The sequence below is a fragment of the Lissotriton helveticus genome, chromosome 11 (genome assembly GCF_964261635.1).
Source record: "Lissotriton helveticus chromosome 11, aLisHel1.1, whole genome shotgun sequence".
Lineage (NCBI taxonomy): Eukaryota > Metazoa > Chordata > Amphibia > Caudata > Salamandridae > Lissotriton > Lissotriton helveticus.
In genome coordinates this window covers 157,242,026-157,262,463 of record NC_136072.1, presented here as the reverse complement: position 1 = coordinate 157,262,463, position 20,438 = coordinate 157,242,026, and positions in this window count along the sequence as shown.

The window sequence follows — 20,438 nt, the reverse complement described above, 5'->3', positions numbered from 1 at the left end:
GAGACACCCTAGTCTCCGGCGAATCAGACAACGTGGGCGAGTAGGAACGGGTCCCAGAGGCAGAACGTGACCTGGACCGACGTCTCTTATGGTGATGCCCGGATCTTGAGGAAGATCCACGTCCACTCCTCGATCTGTCCCGTCTCCCCGAGCGAGACCTCGACCTCTTGGGTCTCGGACGTTCCTTCGGCCTCCCAGGGTCAGGAGTCCTAGGCTTCTTAGGAGTCTTCTTCGGTGGCGTCGGAAACTTGGGCATCGACACCGCCCTCGGTGGGACCGGGGGTGGAGGAGTAACCGGACGCGGGGTCTGCGGAGCCGGCATCGCAGGTGGGGTCGGGGCCTTCGGAGGCGGACCCTTCGGCAAAGTAGGCCGCGAAGGAGGTGCAGAGGGCTTCATCGGAGTATCCACCCCGGAATGCGCCGTTCCCGGCGAGCCACCATCCCGTCCGGAGCGTGGGGAGCCCCCCACAGTCCTGGGCCTGTCCTTAGGACCTCCAGACGCCGAAGATCGGTGCCCAGACGACGACCGATGGTCCCTCGACGTCGAGCGGCCCTTCGGCGTCGACCGTTTCTCACTTCTCGACGTCGAACCGCGTCTGCGTCTCGACGTCGACCCCGACCAGATGGACGAACCCCGAAACCTCGACGACGGGCGATGGTGCCTCGACGGCGACCTCGACCTCTTCGCCTGCCTCGACGTCGACCTCTTGGATCGTCTCGACGTCGACCCTTTGGATCGTCTCGACGTCGACCTCTCGGACCTTCTCGACGTCGATCTCCTTGAGCGTCTCGACGTCGGTCTTTTCGAATGCTTCGACGTCGACCTCTTCGGCGCCGGAGACTTCTTCCGTCTCGACGGCGGCCTCGACGACGAGGATCCCCTCGACGACGATGTCCTCGATGGCGAACGGCGGTGTCGCCTCGACGGCGAGCGCCGACGCCTGGCCCTCCGATGTCGACCACTCGACGCCGACACTGACGACGAGGAGATCGACACCGGCTTCGACGGCGGCCGGAACACGTTCCTCGACGTCGACGGGCGACGTTTTCTCGACCCAGAGCCCTGGGGAGACCTGGAACTGGCCGTTGACCGTCCTCTCGACGTCGTGGTCAGCGCAACTGACCCAGACGGAGATCTTGGGCGAGGGCTGGTCTTCCTGCCCCTGGGGAGCCCCCCAGAGGCCTCAGCATGGGCAGAAGGAGCCCCTCCTGACCCACCTCGTGCCTTCAACCTTCTCTCTTCAAGTCCCTGAAGTCTGATCTTCTTCCTCTCCTTCAGGGTCCTTCCAGAGAAGCCTCTGCAGATCACACAGTCCTCAGGAATGTGGGAAGAGGGAAGGCAGAGAATACAGACCTCATGGGGGTCTGACTTGGCCTTCTTCCTTGAGCACTCCGGGCATTTGTCGAATAATGCAGGCATTATGGACAAAAAAGAGTGCAGAAACTCAGAAAGAAAGTCACCAAAGTACTTTTAAAGCACCAAAAATCGAAATTAGTGTAAAACACCAACAAAACCCTTGAAAAGGGAGAGCTCAAAGGTCCAGGGTCCTGCTTGCAGGAGCCGGAAAAAAGAACTGAGGCTAAGTTGGACCTGCTATGCATTCTGGGATACTGGGAGAAGGTTCTGGAAGGTTCCTTAAAGGCACAGTATCCTAATTAAGCCACATAATGGCAGCCTATGGGGCTTGTCTGTCCAGGTTCTTCTCTCTATCATTCCTGAGGGACTTTGCTGTTAAACAAAGGGAAATCTGTACAGGCTTTGCTGTTTTGTGGATTTTATGGTGGAATTTCTAGTTGAAGTACTGGACAGTGTAGCCTTTTTGGCTGCATTATCTGTCTTCAAATTCTCTCTTAAGTGTCTATGCATTTCTGCATTTTTTGACACTGTAAGAGATTATTTTTGATTGCTCCGGGGTCCACGCACATGGGCAGGACTATTAACTAGATTATGACTATACACAGAGATCCCCTACTACAGAAGTACGTGTTGCATCATTCCATCTTTAAATATAATATCATTCGTATGAACCCAATTAAGAGCAGGCCCACGTCATGGGTTACAACTTTGACCCATTGAGACAGGGAAGGGAAGAACATCACTCTCATGCAGAGTCCAACAGGGTGGGAACTTGAGATGCACTACAAAAGTGTCCTTTTAAGTCCAGAGTCCATGGTAGAAACAGGTAAAATCAGATGATCGGACATAAAAGCCGCCTATAGGGCATAACTTAAATGGGATAGTCAATCAGGGTAACACAGTGCATCATCCTGATCAGGGGCGTGAGTAATCTCCCTCATATCCAGAGATCAGTGAATACCTAGAGGAACAGAACTCATTCATGAAGTCCAGTACGAATGCATTTCCCTAGATGTAGGTAACAGAAGGCGTGGCAGTTAACTAAATTCACACATGGAAGGTTTGACAAATAAATTCATACAAGGCAGTCACGATGCCTAACTAAAGTCCTGCCTGAACGGTGTGACACCTAATTGAATAGTAGAGAAGGCGTGAAGCTAAACTCTCACAGGGAATGAGTGAAATTTAACTAAATTCATACATTCAACACGTTACACCTGATTTAATTCATGAACAAAAGGCGAGACACCAATCTAAATTTTTAAGCAGAAGGTGTGACACCTAACTAAACTCATAAATGGAAGGCATGACAACTAAATAAATTCACATCCATGCTAATAGATAAAACAGGACTGGAAACTGTAAGCAGGATGCCCATCAATTGCCCCATATCCTACATCTTGTACTTATAAGTTTACTTAGTGTCCTTTGTGAGCCTCTGGCTTGCTCTGGTAGAACCTCTCAAGTCATTTTAAGGGCAAGTCAAAGTCCTAAGGTGAGCACATTTAAAAAAAAATAATAATAGTACAGTTTTAGCCAATAGCGTATGTTTATGGTGCTCTAGCATTCATTGCCCATGAAAGAATAGAAACCGGGTAAATATAGAATGGACCTCAGAATGCAAGCCAAATATCTGGAAGCTGTTACAACATTTCTACCTTCTTTTTCCCTTTTACCTGTTTTAAAGTAGTGAGTGATAATGGTGCTCTCAACACTTATAATAGATTATTTCTGCACCAGAACCTCTTCCTCATGGAGATTTGTTTCCTTCCTGCTTCCCTTTCTCCTGAAAAAGGCATGATGCTGATTTTATATCTTTCAGACAAAGTCTCATTTAATAGACCTGAAAAAAGCAAAACAGGTGTTGTGGGTTTGCAAATATGTATATTAGAAGGTGGAGATTGATGTTTAAAGAGTGGTGAAGAGATAGAGTGGTAAAAAGTCACAGTAAGGGAAAGAACATTGACATCTGTGAAGTTGAATGGTGGTATTGAAGGCTGTAGGAAAACTGAAGAAAGAGTAGGAGGAAGATGAGATTTTTGATGAAGAAAGGAGACAGGGCAATGAGGAAAATAAACCAAGAGTTTATCAGTAGCTAAGGGTGGTTAACTGGAAGTTACAAATATGGAGATAATGGGTGTGGGGTGGTGGCAGATTCAAGTAAGCTTTTATTAAAAGGCATTCAACATGTGCCACATTTATCCACATGTGAAAGGACACAGCTTGTTGACCACTGACCCCTGGCAAACCTGAGAAATAAAATTGCAGCATGGCCTCTGAGGGAACACTATTGCAATGATGAATTGCAAGCAGGATTCCTAATGTACCGTGAGTAGACATTTTCTACTTAACTTCAATTCAAAATGCTAATCCCCAAAGAATATATAGAATCTGTCAGTGTTCTCGCAGGCATGGCCAAATGCCATTTCAAAGCACACCATCCAGCATACTTTTGCAGTGAATCAGATTCATTAACATTTTTTTTCCTACATTGTGACTCAAACACCCACTAAAGATGCATATTAAAAGCAATATTTACTCTGGAGCTATATTACAGTTCATCCTATTAAACCTTCTTGGAAAATGTACTTGGAAATGTATACTCTGCCCCTTGGGAGGTGTTTTATATCTATGTTTCTCATTCACTTCCCAGTTTCCTCACTCTTGCTTGAAGCTTTTCCATTTCTGTCTGATTTAAACCTGTCATCTACCGCTTGAGACTAGCAAACAGCAAAGGCTCTGATTCCAAGTAGGCTTTTTGTGCAGGGTTTGGAATACTAATATTTGCAGTAGTTTACTCCTAGCAAATTTCAGAAGGTGAAAAATGCTGGAGGTTCCTAGGTTAAAGCTCTGATACATGCTGAAGGTTTTACCAGGTTTCACAGCACCTGGTGAATATTGCGCCCTGTAGCATTGGTATGTACCATATGAAATGAATTGTGTGTGTGTATATTCACTGAAAAACAAGTGTTAAAGTAACACTATTATTAGGTGAGAATGTCGGTTAACAAACAAAACCACTGATATTCACCAGTTAAAGTTAAATCAAGTAACTATTACTAGTGCCATAAAGTAACTATAACTTGCACCACCACTGTGCACAGTTTTGTCATCAATTATGTAATTTCTAATGTTGTGGTCATGCTATCAATGATGTCATAGATCGTATCATGGGTGATGTCATACATGGGGTAATTAGCAGTGCATGGAGAGGACGGAGATCTACTGCAAATTTGTAGCAACATTAAAAAAACACCCACCCACAAGGCTCAGGTGGACAGAGTATTCCTAAATTGCCCCTAATATCTATTTCCTTTTTTTTTAGGACTCTGGACTGAGTCCTGAGAGCTAAGATTGCTGGTGCCACATCATTGTTGATGTGGTGGCCACCAATCAGATCTCAGCTTGAAATTTGTCGGATCCACGGTGTGATATGTACAAAGTTTTTTAGCTTTAGTTGTTCGAAAACTACTGAACAGATTTACACCAAATCACAAAGAGCATACTTTTTGGACCAAAATCTAGCTTTCTGCCAAATTTGGTGTAAATATGTTCTGCTGTCTGGGCTCTATGTGTGTCTAAATTGCATTTAGAAAAGGAATGGGGAAACACGTTTTGGGATACCCCTTTTGCTCGGGGCCCTTTGATGGATCAACCAGAAACTTTACAGGAAGGAGCTGGCATGGTGTTGGTTGCCTGCAGTTGTTAGGTGTGAGGGTCGGCCACAGGCCTGGCCCTGTCACCAACCCCCTGCTATGTATGGCCAAAGGCTGTGTGCGGCATAGGGTTGGCTTTACGTATGGTAGTAAAATATTACTTTATGTTGTAAAGAAACCTAGAAATTCACTGAAAAAAACAAAGGTTAAAGTGATGTAATAGTTGGGAATTGTAATTATACTCTAATTTACCTTAAAACAACCTTAGAAATTCAATGCAAAACAGATAGTTTAAAGGGACTTTATAGTTAGTTGAAAATATCAGTTGAAACATGCCATTTTAAACACATAAAGAACCTACTGAAATCCACCAGTTATAGTTATCTCAAGGTAGTCGCTGCCATGCACTGCTAATAACACCATCTATAACATCACTCACAATCTAGAACATCACTGATAACATCACTGCAACATCTGAAATTACATGATTGATGAGAACACTATGCATGGTGGAAGCACAAGTTATAGTTACTGTAGGACACAAGTTATACTTCATTGCGATAACTATAACTGGTCAATTTCAGTGTTTTTCTTTTGTTTAAAATAGCATGTTATAACTAATATTTGCATCTACATATAACATCATTTTATCCTTTGCTTTTTTCAGTAAAAATGTAAATACTTACATATGTATATACACAAGCACACACACACAAATATACACCACAAAACAAACAACAGAGTATATTGAGCAAGCTTACTAATAAATACATATTCAATTAAGCAAACACTCAGGGGTTTATAAAGCGTGCTACTCACCCGTGAGGGTCTCAAGGCACTGGGGGGGGGGGAGGGGAGGGAGCAGATCCGGATCAGTCGAAGAGCCACGTCTTGAGGTCCACACATTTGTTATTTTAATGCAAAGGTTGGAGTCCAGTTTATTACTCAGTAAAGCAAATTTGAGAAAACCACTATTTACTGCCTCACAGATTACATGTAAAAAATACTTTTCACATGGAATCAACTCTCCTAATAGTCACCAGGCATCTAAAGAAGGATTCCACCTTACTGTACAAAGTTAACCCCTTGAAACTTGGTTTTGATTAAATACCTTTTGTTACAACAAATATGCATGAAAAATTCAATGACATGAACCATACATGCTGATGCATAGACTGTAATATGCTATTTTTTACCATTGTTAGGGGTATACTTATCTTGTCATATAATTGACTTGAAGATATGTACGTATCCTCCAGTCCAGTAGATTTAGAGCTAAGAATTTTAGATATATAGTTGTTAATCCCATGCCGGGTAGAACACACTGTGGTTCATCCCCTGCTTTTGGACTCTCTGGTGGACGTGGCTGTGACGGTATTGGGGGACCGGAGGAGGCACTGGACAGTTGGCACACCAAAGCGGGATTTCCATCACAGCATCCTAAGGGGCTCAAGCTGTTCCCTGCCCTCCCCCCCGTAATGACATTGTCATCACTTACGCCACTTTCCTGCACCGAGGTTCCCAGTCTCCATTACGCTGCATTCTGGGATCTGCAGTCCTGCGCTACACTCGGGACTGCACACAGGTGCGGGGAATTCACCAAAGGGGTGGAGCTGGCTTGCATCAGCAAGCGTTCAAATGAGGGACTTACTTGCAGCATGACATTTCACTGGTAGGACGCTTTGGGCGCTGAGGAAGGCAGATAGGCTGCCGAAATGCATTCGCATCTGTGTCAATAAACCAGTGTTTCCCACCGTTTCCTCCTGGGTCGCTGTCTTCTTTCTGTTGGAAGGAGGTTTGTGCATCAATTATAGCGCCACCCAGGGACGCTTCTCAGATGACCCCCGTCACGCCTTGGGCAACCGGCTTCACTGGGATTCGGACTCCCGCAGTTCGGTTTGTTTTGCCAGCGTTGGTTGGAAAAGCTGGAAGCCCGCCATCGAAACCGAGGAGGAAAGCGAGCAGTTTTGGGATTGTTAATCCCATGCCGGGTAGAACACACTGTGGTTCATCCCCTGCTTTATGGACTCTCTGGTGGACGTGGCTGTGACGGTATTGGGGGACCGGAGGAGGCACTGGACAGTTGGCACACCAAAGCGGGATTTCCATCACAGCATTCTAAGGGGCTCACGCTGTTCCCTGCCCCCCCCCCCCGTAATGACATTGTCATCACTTACGCCACTTTCCTGCACCGAGGTTCCCAGTCTCCATTACGCTGCATTCTGGGATCTGCAGTCCTGCGCTACACTCGGGACTGCACACAGGTGCGGGGAATTCACCAAAGGGGTGGAGCTGGCTTGCATCAGCAAGCGTTCAAATGAGGGACTTACTTGCAGCATGACATTTCACTGGTAGGACGCTTTGGGCGCTGAGGAAGGCAGATAGGCTGCCGAAATGCATTCGCATCTGTGTCAATAAACCAGTGTTTCCCACCGTTTCCTCCTGGGTCGCTGTCTTCTTTCGGTTGGAAGGAGGTTTGTGCATCAATTATAGCGCCACCCAGGGACGCTTCTCAGATGACCCCCGTCACGCCTTGGGCAACCGGCTTCACTGGGATTCGGACTCCCGCAGTTCGGTTTGTTTTGCCAGCGTTGGTTGGAAAAGCTGGGAGCCCGCCATCGAAACCGAGGAGGAAAGCGAGCAGTTTTGGGATTGTTAATCCCATGCCGGGTAGAACACACTGTGGTTCATCCCCTGCTTTATGGACTCTCTGGTGGGCGTGGCTCTGATGGTATTGGGGGACCGGAGGAGGCACTGGACCGTTGGCACACCAAAGCGGGATTTCCATCACAGCATCCTAAGGGGCTCACGCTGTTCCCTGCCCCCCCCCGTAATGACATTGTCATCACTTACTCCACTTTCCTGCACCGAGGTTCCCAGTCTCCATTACGCTGCATTCTGGGATCTGCAGTCCTGCGCTACACTCGGGACTGCACACAGGTGCGGGGAATTCACCAAAGGGGTGGAGCTGGCTTGCATCAGCAAGCGTTCAAATGAGGGACTTACTTGCAGCATGACATTTCACTGGTAGGACGCTTTGGGCGCTGAGGAAGGCAGATAGGCTGCCGAAATGCATTCGCATCTGTGTCAATAAACCAGTGTTTCCCACCGTTTCCTCCTGGGTCGCTGTCTTCTTTCGGTTGGAAGGAGGTTTGTGCATCAATTATAGCGCCACCCAGGGACGCTTCTCAGATGACCCCCGTCACGCCTTGGGCAACCGGCTTCACTGGGATTCGGACTCCCGCAGTTCGGTTTGTTTTGCCAGCGTTGGTTGGAAAAGCTGGGAGCCCGCCATTGAAACCGAGGAGGAAAGCGAGCAGTTTTGGGATTGTTAATCCCATGCCGGGTAGAACACACTGTGGTTCATCCCCCGCTTTATGGACTCTCTGGTGGGCGTGGCTGTGATGGTATTGGGGGACCGGAGGAGGCACTGGACAGTTGGCACACCAAAGCGGGATTTCCATCACAGCATCCTAAGGGGCTCACGCTGTTCCCTGCCCCCCCCCGTAATGACATTGTCATCACTTACGCCACTTTCCTGCACCGAGGTTCCCAGTCTCCATTACGCTGCATTCTGGGATCTGCAGTCCTGCGCTACACTCGGGACTGCACACAGGCGCGGGGAATTCACCAAAGGGGTGGAGCTGGCTTGCATCAGCAAGCGTTCAAATGAGGGACTTAGTTGCAGCATGACATTTCACTGGTAGGACGCTTTGGGCGCTGAGGAAGGCAGATAGGCTGCCGAAATGCATTCGCATCTGTGTCAATAAACCAGTGTTTCCCACCGTTTCCTCCTGGGTCGCTGTCTTCTTTCGGTTGGAAGGAGGTTTGTGTATATATATATATATATATATATATATATATTACCTACTGGCGGTCGCCAGTAGGTATATATAGTTAGGATTTTTTCTCTATGGGTTTTTTGAAAATTCTATGTCTAATAACTTTGGCGTTTGTGGACGGAATTGGCTGAAATTTTCAGGAAAATGGCACATTTTGTTTCTGAGCAGCCCTTGAAAATTTGGGGGGGGTTCGTCAAGGGGGGGCCGAGAAAAAAGGGGGGTCCCAAAACGTGTTTTTAACATTGAGTTTTCCATAGGGCGGTTGGCCTCACTTTTAGCCCGAACGGCTGAATGGATTTGCACGAAACTTGGCAAAATTGTAGGGACTGGTAGCCCGATGTGCCTTTTGTAGGTCTCAATATATGTGCTCCAGTGGATTTTGAGAAATTAACGTTTAAAAAAAGATATATATCTGTAACAGCGGACCGGTTAGCGCTCTGGTTCGCGGACTTTTCGCGCAACGGAGCTTTGTGAAGCGAAGCTGATTGGTTCTCCGGCGTCTGTCAACATTCCAAACAGTCCGTAGCGGCCGCCATCTTGTCTCTCGGTAGGATCGAGAGACAAGAGGAGGTCAAAACAAAGGGGGAAATAACTATAAGGGGGCATAGTAGATCCTCGCTGACCCCCTAGGTTTGATGTGGAGGTTTTAAAAGGGCCCCGCGGGGCAAAAAAAAATAATAAAAATAATAATTGAACGGCTGAATGGATTTGCACGAAACTTGGCAAAATATTAGGGACTGGTAGCCCGATGTGCCTTTGCTAGGTCTCAATATATGTGCTCCAGTGGATTTTGAGAAATTAACGTTCAAAAAAAGATATATATCTGTAACAGCGCTCCGCTTCGCGTAACGGAGGTTTGCGAAGCTGATTGGTCATTCTGTCACTGGGCTATAGTTGGGCTACATCTGGCTGATATTTGGGCTACATTTGTTTTTTTGTGTGTCTGGCGGCCATCTTTGGGCTACATTGGGCTACATTGGGCTTCATTGGGCTACATTCGGCTAATTAGCAAATAGCTCATCGCAAACTAGGAATGGTAAAGAATCGCTATTTATTCCTTAAAGTTCGCTATTTAGGAAATGCAAATAACTTTGATGATACATATGGCGGTTCATCTCTAACAAGATAAGAAGCATAGGGATAGATTTATGATGACTGGCGCATCACCAGGGATGTGTTAGTCATTCTGTGCCGCTGTTCCGTCACCTATGGTGTGCTGCATTTACAATGCGGCGCATCACGGGGCAAAAACAGCACAGATGCGTGATGTATCTGTGCCGTAAAGGTGGCGCATTGCTGGAGTTGTATCGCAAGTGTGATGAAGCTCCAGCAAGGGTCGGGGGTGCCCCTGTCGCAGGGTTTCTGTTCTCACACAGAACTGTGGACAGAGGATTGGAACCTCGGCGAATTAGGGTGTCCCAAAACTCACGTTAGTAATCAAAAACTATTTAGCAAGCTAGGTACAGTGTCACATTGGATATAACAAACTCTCAATGTTTAGACAATCCAGAATATGAACTTATAGTACCTCAGGATACGTGGAACTCATGAACAGTCGGTCGTTATATATTTCTTAGAAACCAGAACATGGAGTTAAGAAGAACACATGTGTATTTGAAATGTTTATTTACTAATGCCGTCTTCTCAGGCGTAGTACCTTAGATAATAAAAGTACACATATTATCAGTAGCAAAATTACCAGCATAGTTACTAGTACATAAAAAGTGAATGGTGATAGTATGTTAACATGCTGTAAATGAATAAGAGTTAGCAACACTTATAAGCAGCCGCGGGCCGTGGAGGGAGTTACGGTGAGGCATGGAGGCGGGGAGGGGGAGAAGCAGGGTGGAGAATACAAGTACACATATTATCAGTAGCAAAATTACCAGCATAGTTACTAGTACATAAAAAGCGAATGGTGACAGTATGTTAACATGCTGTAAATGAATAAGAGTTAGCAACACTTATAAGCAGCCGCGGGCCGTGGAGGGAGTTACGGTGGGGCAGGGAGGCGGGGAGGGGGAGGGGCAAGGTAGAGAGGGCTCCACCCTGCTTCTCCCCCTCCCCGCCTCCCTGCCTCACCGTAACTCCCTCCACGGCCCGCGGCTGCTTATATCTCACCCTCCCTAATACACATATTATATTATTTGCTAAGAAGGTCTCTTTGTGTTGGTTTAGGGCGTGCCCATACTTTAGTGTCTTAGATTTGAAGGAATCACATCAGCATACACCAGCTCTCTCTTCATGTGAACCGCATCAACTGTTGTGTATGTGTGTTCGGCAAAGCAATATAAAACCCGCCTCATGCCCAGAATTGGCAGAAGTTGCACTTATGTTATGAGTATGAAGTCGTGGAGATCAGACCTCATAACAATTCTGTATCGTGTTGTTCTTGAAACTTTAGCACTCGCTGTACAGATATAGTTTAACAAGCAAAGCAGATAGTAGAGCAATAACATATTATTCTCATGTAAACCACGATGAACTACTAGGTGGAAAGCTAAAGCAACAACTAAATGTCGTGTGCAGAAGTTGCAAAAAAGGAAAAATGGCGTTTAAACCGGTAATGAGCCCATGCTAACTTAACACGGTGTAAAGATATCCAGGACCTAGATGACACCTCCTCATGATCCGGAAACGAACTGAATAAGATAATAGAAGTGCCATCTCATGAGAGCAGATTGCAAGTTTATATGTGGACGGTCCGCAAGGTAAAGCATTAAAAACTAGGAAAATTCAATGCTAAAGAAAAATAAAACAGCCAAGTACTTTATCGAGTCTTAAGCCAATAGGCAAGGTAAATAATAAAAACTTGACAATTAAGTCAATGAATTGTCAATGAAATGCTAGTACTCAGCATATGAAACATGAAAAAGGTCTATGACATAACTGTGTATGCAAAATAAGCTGCAACAGCCTCCAACAGGAAGTCACCGTCTTCATCCGAAAACAGTTCAGCCATCCAATTTAAAAGCGGAAAAGAACATACGTGCTCTCCCAGCACCGGATCCTCTATCACCATCAGAGGACAGCTCGGTGGGTTTTCAAGAAAGCTGTGTTCCAAGAAAGACTGTGCTGCCGCCAGTAAATTCCAGGGACCAAGTAGTCCATGCATCAATGCCACAGCCATAATCCTTTCGCCAGGACAAATCAACTCGTGAGTAATGATAGGAGTCATCAGCTGATTAAAGTCGACGTCAGGAGAAACCGGTCCGCAGAGACACAAATCAATGGCCCAATCGAAATCACAGGTCAGGCAGTGAAATACAGGCTGGACACAGGTGAAGTAGGAGAACCGAAAAGATAATCCATATGCCGTGCTTAATATCGCCAACGGCATTGTGCCATAATATTCTAGCATGCGATTGCGGAACAGTGTCAGCAGCTGCAGGGTCGGAGGTTGCATAGGAGGGACATCCATATTTAAAAATGTAAAAAAGTACAAGAGCGTCCGCTGGTAATGCAAGTAAAAATGCAATCCACGAACCAGAGTGGAGAAAATGGAATGAAAGGGAGTAGGGATGACTCCAAAGATTTTCTCAAATGAAGTCACGAGACCACTGGTAACAACTTTAAAAAAGTGTGCCAGGGATTTTGTGGAGGATGCGTTAAAGATAGTCGGAAACATGTTGCTGAAATTGAAAGGCAAACCTGTGTACGGGTGTTCGCTATGTGAAGTACGAAAGTTTCACGGGCCGAACTCAAGGCCACCTCTCTCTGAGACAAAAGAGCTCTTATTCTTGTCATGCTGTTGAAACGTGTCCCAAGGTTGGTATTTGTGGCCAGATTGAAAACTCCCTATGTTCATGTGTGGGAGGAAATAGAACATTTCTGCAGCAAATAACCCGTTCACTTACTGTTACGATAAAAGGAATACTTTTAATTAACTCAGAACAATCTTCATTATTGAGCATCAAATAACTACCATTTTCCAACAACTTGAACGTGGGGATGATAGCAGGAACTGGCGTGCCTTGCATCACGCAAGCCATATTTGGTCGCTGTTTGTTGCATGAATCGTGTAACTGTATGTGCCTACACATTAGTGAATGATCTGGCGTCTCAGTGCATTCCTCTCCATTCAGATAAACTTCTTGATCATCTTTGAAACATCTGTATGTGTATGGAAGCGACCAGACCTCATGAACAAAAGCACTACCTAAAGGTTCATAAAGACCTATTGGTATATATTTCATACAATTTGAAAACTTATATAAAGCAAAAGGCAGCGTTATTAAACCGTCGATAAGGCATGTTGCCAAAAAACCCGCAATCCTCTGCTGATGATGTCACTGAGCATGTCATGAATGATGTAATATGTGACATCATCAGTAGTGGATTATGGGTAATAGTATCTCTAGTTTACTCCCCTATACCTGTCTTTCTTTTAACATAAGTGTGTGTTTCCTTCCCTTATACTTACTGTTTTTGGTTCGCTTCCAGTTCGCGTACCAGCGAGCGAACTAGGAAGCGAACTAAGAGAAATAGAGGTTGGCACAGTTCCAAATATTGTACCAATTTTTTAATAACGGGGAGGTAGTTCTGAAAAGAACTTTTTTTTTTATTTTTCTGAACATTTTTTTACTGTAAGGTTCCCGATTCGCGAAGCGGGAACGAAGAAAAAAAAATATTTAAAAAAATAATTATTCATAAACATATAAAATATATTTTTGGATTTAAAGAAGAATAAATTTTACAGCTACAGATATTAGCTGTTAAAAAACCAATGAAATTCACTGAAAAAACCATAGGTTATAGACCATATATAGTTAGGAATTAGCATTTACAAAACCTTGAAAATTCACTGAAAAAACCATAGGTTATAGACCATATATAGTTAGGAATTAGCATTTACTAAACCTTATTTTACTCACACAAAACCATTGAAATTCCATATATAGTTAGTTGCACTAACTATATATCGCGCACCCGCAATCCACTGCTGATGATGTCACATATTACATCATTCATGACATGGTCAGTGACATCACTGATGACATCACTGATGACATCTCAAATGACATCACTGATGACATCATCTAGTGTCTGTGTGTTTTTGTAAAGTTTAAATACGTTTTACATATTGAAGAATGACTGGATGTATGGAAGACTGAGTGTGTGTGTGGCTGGCTGGGAGGTGTGTGACTCTGTGCATATCAATGTGTACTTGTATCAGTGATTGTATAAGAGAGTAAGTATGTGTTAGTATATGTGTGAAAAGTATGGTGTTCTGTGTTTAACTATAGATGAGGAAATCGAAGTGTGATTGATTCTTCACAGGACTGACTAGGTGTATGAGTGCATATGATAGTGTTCTAATAATAACTGACTGTATGTATGAGTAATTGTATGGGTGAATGAGTGAATGTGTGTGTAGACGTACGAATCAGTGAGTGCGTATGTAGTAACTGGTATTGGTGTGTCATGATGTCATCAGTGATGTCATTTGAGATGTCATCAGTGATGTCATTTCAGATGTCATTAGTGATGTCATCAGTGATGTCACTGAAGTATGGTGTTCTGTGTTTAACTGTATAGATGAAGAAATGGAAGTGTGATTGATTCTTTACAGGACTGACTTGGTGTGTGAGTAACTCCATGGATGAGTGGCAGTGTGTGACTGTCTGCATAGGTGTATGAGTGCATATGATAGTGTTGTAATAATAAGTGACTGTATGTATGAGTTATTGTATGGGTGAATGAGTGAATGTGTGTGTAGACGTAGGAATCAGTGAGTGCGTATGTAGTAACTGGTATTGGTGTGTCATGATGTCATCAGTGATGTCATTTGAGATGTCATCAGTGATGTCATCAGTGATGTCATTTGAGATGTCATCAGTGATGTCATCAGTGATGTCACTGACCATGTCATGAATGATGTAATATGTGACATCATCAGCAGTGGATTGCGGGTGCGCGATATATAGTTAGTGCAACTAACTATATATGGAATTTCAATGGTTTTGTGTGAGTAAAATAAGGTTTAGTAAATGCTAATTCCTAACTATATATGGTCTATAACCTATGGTTTTTTCAGTGAATATATATATATATATACATATAATTACCTTGACATCCACTTACCTTGAAGATAGTTGTGTATCTACAAGGTAAGTATTTATGGAGTTATGATTAGTAAATATACACTACACTATTATACTTACCTTCGTGAAATAGTAGTAATTGGTATTCTGGAATCAGTACTGATGCAGGTTGATACCTTGTACCTCAGTATAGTGACACTGAACGGCTTGAAAGAGTTAGAGGTCATGAAAAATTATCATCCTCAGCAATAGTGAGAATTTCTATCAGATTGAGAAGTCCATGTACACGGTTTACTTATCAATAATAATCTCCTGGATAGTGTTTTAAACCATTCTGCCAGATGACTCTGTAGTAATTCCTAGACCTTCCCTTTATCACTTATGAGGACCACATAGCCTTATTGCTCTGTTCACAAGTGAAATACCATGGAAACTCAGCCTCTCATGACACCAATCAGATACTGTTTATCCAAGATGAAAATATCATTGTCAGGTGATTTATTTGAAAGGAACAGGCAGTTAGTGTCAACTGTTGTGATAAATAAACTGTTGTGAATAACTTAACCGTTGAGAGGTGCACAGTTCCTTTGTTCAATGGTCCTTATCCAAACCCTTGTACGTTAAGCATTGAATGACCTGCATTGTTGAGAATTACTTGTTTGTTTATTTCTCCATAGCAGCAAATAGTGTAGAAATGATAATAGTTTCTATTAACAAATTAGGTGCACTGAGTTATTTACCATTGTTCACCTGGCCATTTCTCTGGCAAGCTTAAATGCAATTGAAAAGGTGCGGGTGACATTGCTTTTCGAACATTGTGAAGGCAGATATCCATGGGGCCATATTTGTTAACAAACAACCAGGAGTCTGGGGGTATTGGGACAAAGTATTGAAACACGTTACACATTTCATAGTATATCACTATGCAAAACAGAGAGTTATGGATGTGTAATTTATATCAATTTACAGAACAATAAAATATATAACGCTATCATATCAGTTGAGCGTATTACAGTGTTATACAGAAAATGTGCTCCTATTGGGGATGAACTTAGAGAAATTATAACCTACTGTACCAAGCCCATAGATTTGTAACTGCTATGACCAATCAGTGAATGAGACAAGGGGCCAGATGAACAATCTGGCTGGTCGCAAAAAAGTGATGTCAAATTGCACACTGACTTCAATTTTGTGATGATAGATATGTACTAATAGGTTGTGTCGCAAAATCTCTTGTCACATCGGTACGCAGAATGGCTTATTTAGAGATTATAAACTAGGCAGGCTTCTATTTGGGTCCCCTTGCAATTGGCTACAAATGCAAGGATGATACCCTGCAAAAAATGGTAGCTAAATATCCATGTGATTGCATTACCTAAACAGAAATCTCCATTTTTTAAGCAACTCGTTCCTTAAAAGAATTGTTCCTGCCATAAAGAAAATAAAATTCTGTTTGGGAAGATGGGAAAAGATGCAGTGGTTCGTGGTCCACCTCATACTCCCCACAAGGCCACCCAAAATCATTCCCAAAGGGTAACCAAAGGCTGAGAAAACTGAAGGAACATAATCAATGGACAAAAGTAGAATTGACAACGGGGCAAAGAACCTGCTGAAAAATACTCCAACTGCATTGCGATGCACTATCACTGAATCAATGTGGCATATATACTGGAGAAACAAGAGGTATTAAAAACAGAAACCAGAAAGGACCTTCAGTAAGAGTGAAGCCCATCTTGATCTGGGGAAATTGATACACCCAGTGCTGTGAAAGTGTACATTATAGGTAAATATGTAGTAGAGGAACAAGAAGTATCTAGGGTAGGAACTGTAAATGACCTACAGGAACCGTGGAGTTCATCCTGCCTTTGGAGGACTGCTGCAACCAGTAGTGATGGAGCATCCATCTTAGATGGCTATTTTAGAACTGAAGGAAAACCTGAACTGGAATTACCAGGCTGTGATTGCATATGGAGAGAGGTTGGAGAGGTTTGGTCAGCATGGTTGCAGCACATCGAGGACCTGAGGGACACCGCCGGCCCACCTGGGTTGCAGATGAGAACAGTCATAATTACATCTATACTTTATAAGCCCCAATTCCTCCTGTGACCTGGCTATTAATCCATCCAAGTGGCAGAATGTAGCACCTGGAAGGGAAAACACCAGAGCAATTGATTCAGGGCCAGACACCCAGTTCCTTTAAGTCATTTTCCACACTTGCACACCATCTTGTTGTTTTTGTGTGATGCACTGATTCTCAACGTGTGTATTAATACCAATACCAATTGCTGATTTGTATATATAGCTTAATTCCTCACTTGTTCCCTTTATAAGAAATATAAAGATCATGTGTTACTATTATCCAGTCTATTGACATTTAACCATTCATCCTCAGAACGATGAGGTAGTCTTGCCTGCAGTAGTGGAGTACTCATTAAATCAGTGTGTCCAAAGCCAGATTGTCCGGCTGAATTAAAGGTTCTGGTGTAGGCTTCCTCTTGATTATGGGCTTCTGCTCTTCTTGTAGAGAGCTGCTGAACTGTATGTTTTCACAGTCCTCTTTGCTGCCATCTATAAAAAAAATGTGTTTTAATCATTACTTTGTAGCTCCTCCCACCTACTTAACATGCATACAAACACTGACCCATCATAGCCATCTTTGCACAGATCATGGTATGCCAGGCTGCATGACTGCCTCTACAGCCACTTCACTGGAAAGCTAAAGTCACTCAAGACCACCCCCTTCTTACAGGGATGATTCAAACTTGCAACCTGCAGATCCCAACAGTAGCAGCTGGTGTTGTCGAAGAGTGGCGTGTCAGAGGGTGGAAGGAGGGGATGACAGATGACAAATGACAAAATTAAAAAAATAAGAAAAAAACCAACTTACCTGCAGCCGGTCGCATCACGCTCTCTGCTCCTCTCCTCTGCAGGTACAGGTTCCCAGGCTCCACTGCGGCCAATCCTGACACCGCTCTCATGCTGCTGGAAGCAACATCGGGATTGGCCTGCGCACTCTGAATTTGCACTACCAGTGAGACTGAGAACCTGTGCCTGCTGTCTCCAACCCGGCAACGCAGCTCAGGTTGGAAACTGCTTCAGTGCGCATGACGGTTTGGCCAGCCTGAGATGGCCGACCAAACAGTCATGCGCACTGATCACAGTGCAATTGCTACTCCTCCTGAAGGCTGTCATCCCCATGGCCCCGCTCCCAAAGACTCGGCAGGAAAGGAAAAATCAAACGATAATAGAACGTGTTAATTGTCATTTTTATTTTTCCTTTCCTAACCTTTTGAGGCAGCAGGCGGGGCGGGGGGGGGGCTATGCAGATGTCTATGTTGATCATGTAACTTTCTTTCTTAGCTATCTTGCAGCCTATCATTTTTCAATGTATGTATTCTATGTTATTATGTATGTCTGTTGTACACAGTAATAGTTAGATGCCCTTTTAACAGCTCAACCAAGATACTCTACGTCTGGGATGTTTAACATAGTCACAGGATGGCCGGATTCATACCATTTTTTAAGGCTATACACAAGGTACATATGTATTAATATATATGGAATTTATTTTCATAGTGGTAATGAAAAATGTCTTGCTTGAATCAAGACTTATATTAGACACCTTACTCTAAGTCAAATAGACAAGGAGGCCTCATAGCTGTATCCAACAAAAACTGTCCACATTCAGACGGCAAGCCGGTTAGAAAGGCAATGAATTCCCCAGTAACCAGTGGCCCATCTGCCTATTAGTAGAACAAACTAGGAAAATCCAATCCATGTCGGTTAGCATTCCCAAATAGTTGCACAGTCTACAGAGCACCTAGATAACACTATCCTCATTACAAGGTCTCTTTTAATAACAAGGGACCCAGTAATAGCCACTATAGACTGCATCGGAATTATGAGACGTGCTGGAATACCACAGATCTATTATTTTCACCCAGAGAGACTAAATCTCTGGCTGAATCTCTGGGGAAAAATGAGGAATTTTCAAGTATATTGGACCTGCAATTACAGATTGCCTGATTTCCTATTGCTAATTCCTAATTTCTAGGGGAACCTCCATAGTCGCACTTGTAATGCACCTGTTACTCAGCTCTGGAGTTACCGGTACTTTCTGAACCATTACCTCGGACAAGGACAGACCTTATTACCTAGAAACTCAAAATGTGACACTTAACCTTCATAGGAGATAGCATTCCTTTTTTTTTTTAAAGTGAAACAAAAATGGTGGTCAAGGACTAATTTTTGGGGATGCCTCATTGCAGTGCTTAATTTGAGCAGGTGCTTTCAGGTGCTCAGCACCGGCACTTCTTTCACAGGGCCGGGGCTACAATTTCTAAACCTGCAGGTGGTGGTCTCCATATTAATTGTTAAATTCAAGATTAAAAGAATAACATTTATTGCATGGTGACTGGCTGGTAAATGTTCATAGGCAGGCCGGCATACGCCTGTCCAGGCAGGCATGATTGTGTACCACCACGTTAGTGATGATGTCATCACACTGATCACAAATCCAAGAAGTCATCGACAAACTATGTCTTGCATTATATTCCCCTAGTCTGCTGCCCCCTGCCACTGCCTGAGCCTAAGCCTCCCATTGGATAATTGTAGCTGGGGGCTGGCTCATGACCGAGTTGAGGAAAGAAAGCTGCGAGAGTGCATTTAGAACTTGGGAGTGAGGGCTCTTGAGGAAGAATAAACGAAAGTAAGTGTGGACTTTCCACTTGTTGCGTAGCTAGAGTAGCATATCCTGCAACCCTGCATTGCTGCTATCCTCAATGTGCTTGATGCGGCTGTGGCTCAACACAACTTTTGTGCACAATGGCGTCAACAGTAGAATCTGTGCGCTGCACCTCAGCATGGTAATTGCTGAGAGTGCATGAGTCCAGTAGGCACCACAGCCATACTTACCGGCATTGGCAGCATAACTGCTGGGGACAATGCCTGTGCTGTAGCAGGCAGGGTCACAGCAAGCTGCGCAGTGGATTCCGATGCCGTCGCCATCCCTGGACCTACTAATTACAGTCAGCACTAGCAGTGACATGACCTGCTGTGCTCAAGCAGCTGTCTGTGCTGCCATAAACCCAGTCACACCAAACTGATTAATATATGCAAAAAAGCATTTTCATTTGGTGTACATTTTGTTTTTGCACTCAGTGTAGGTAAGAAAGTAAAACACGTCATCTTCCGCTTCTTTAGGAAAGACAACAGGAAAACGCAGAGTTCAAAATAGCAGGGACATGTACAGGCTGACGACAGGGGTCACAGGCAGCAGCAGTGTTAGAGATGAGAGACAGCAAGAGTAAAGAGGAGAAGAAACAACAAGAGAGGAGAGAGATATCATAAAACGGAGCAAAGTAGAAGAAAAGGAGGATAGCAAATCAGATACAAAGAGAAAGCAGCCATGATGTGAAGAAGAGAGCATTAGGAAGAGAGAAGAGAGAATGAAAGGATGTGGAGGACAGGACAGAGGAAAAAAAGCAGACAAATGATAAAATGGAGACACAGCTAATCACTGCTACTGTCGCAGGGTTTC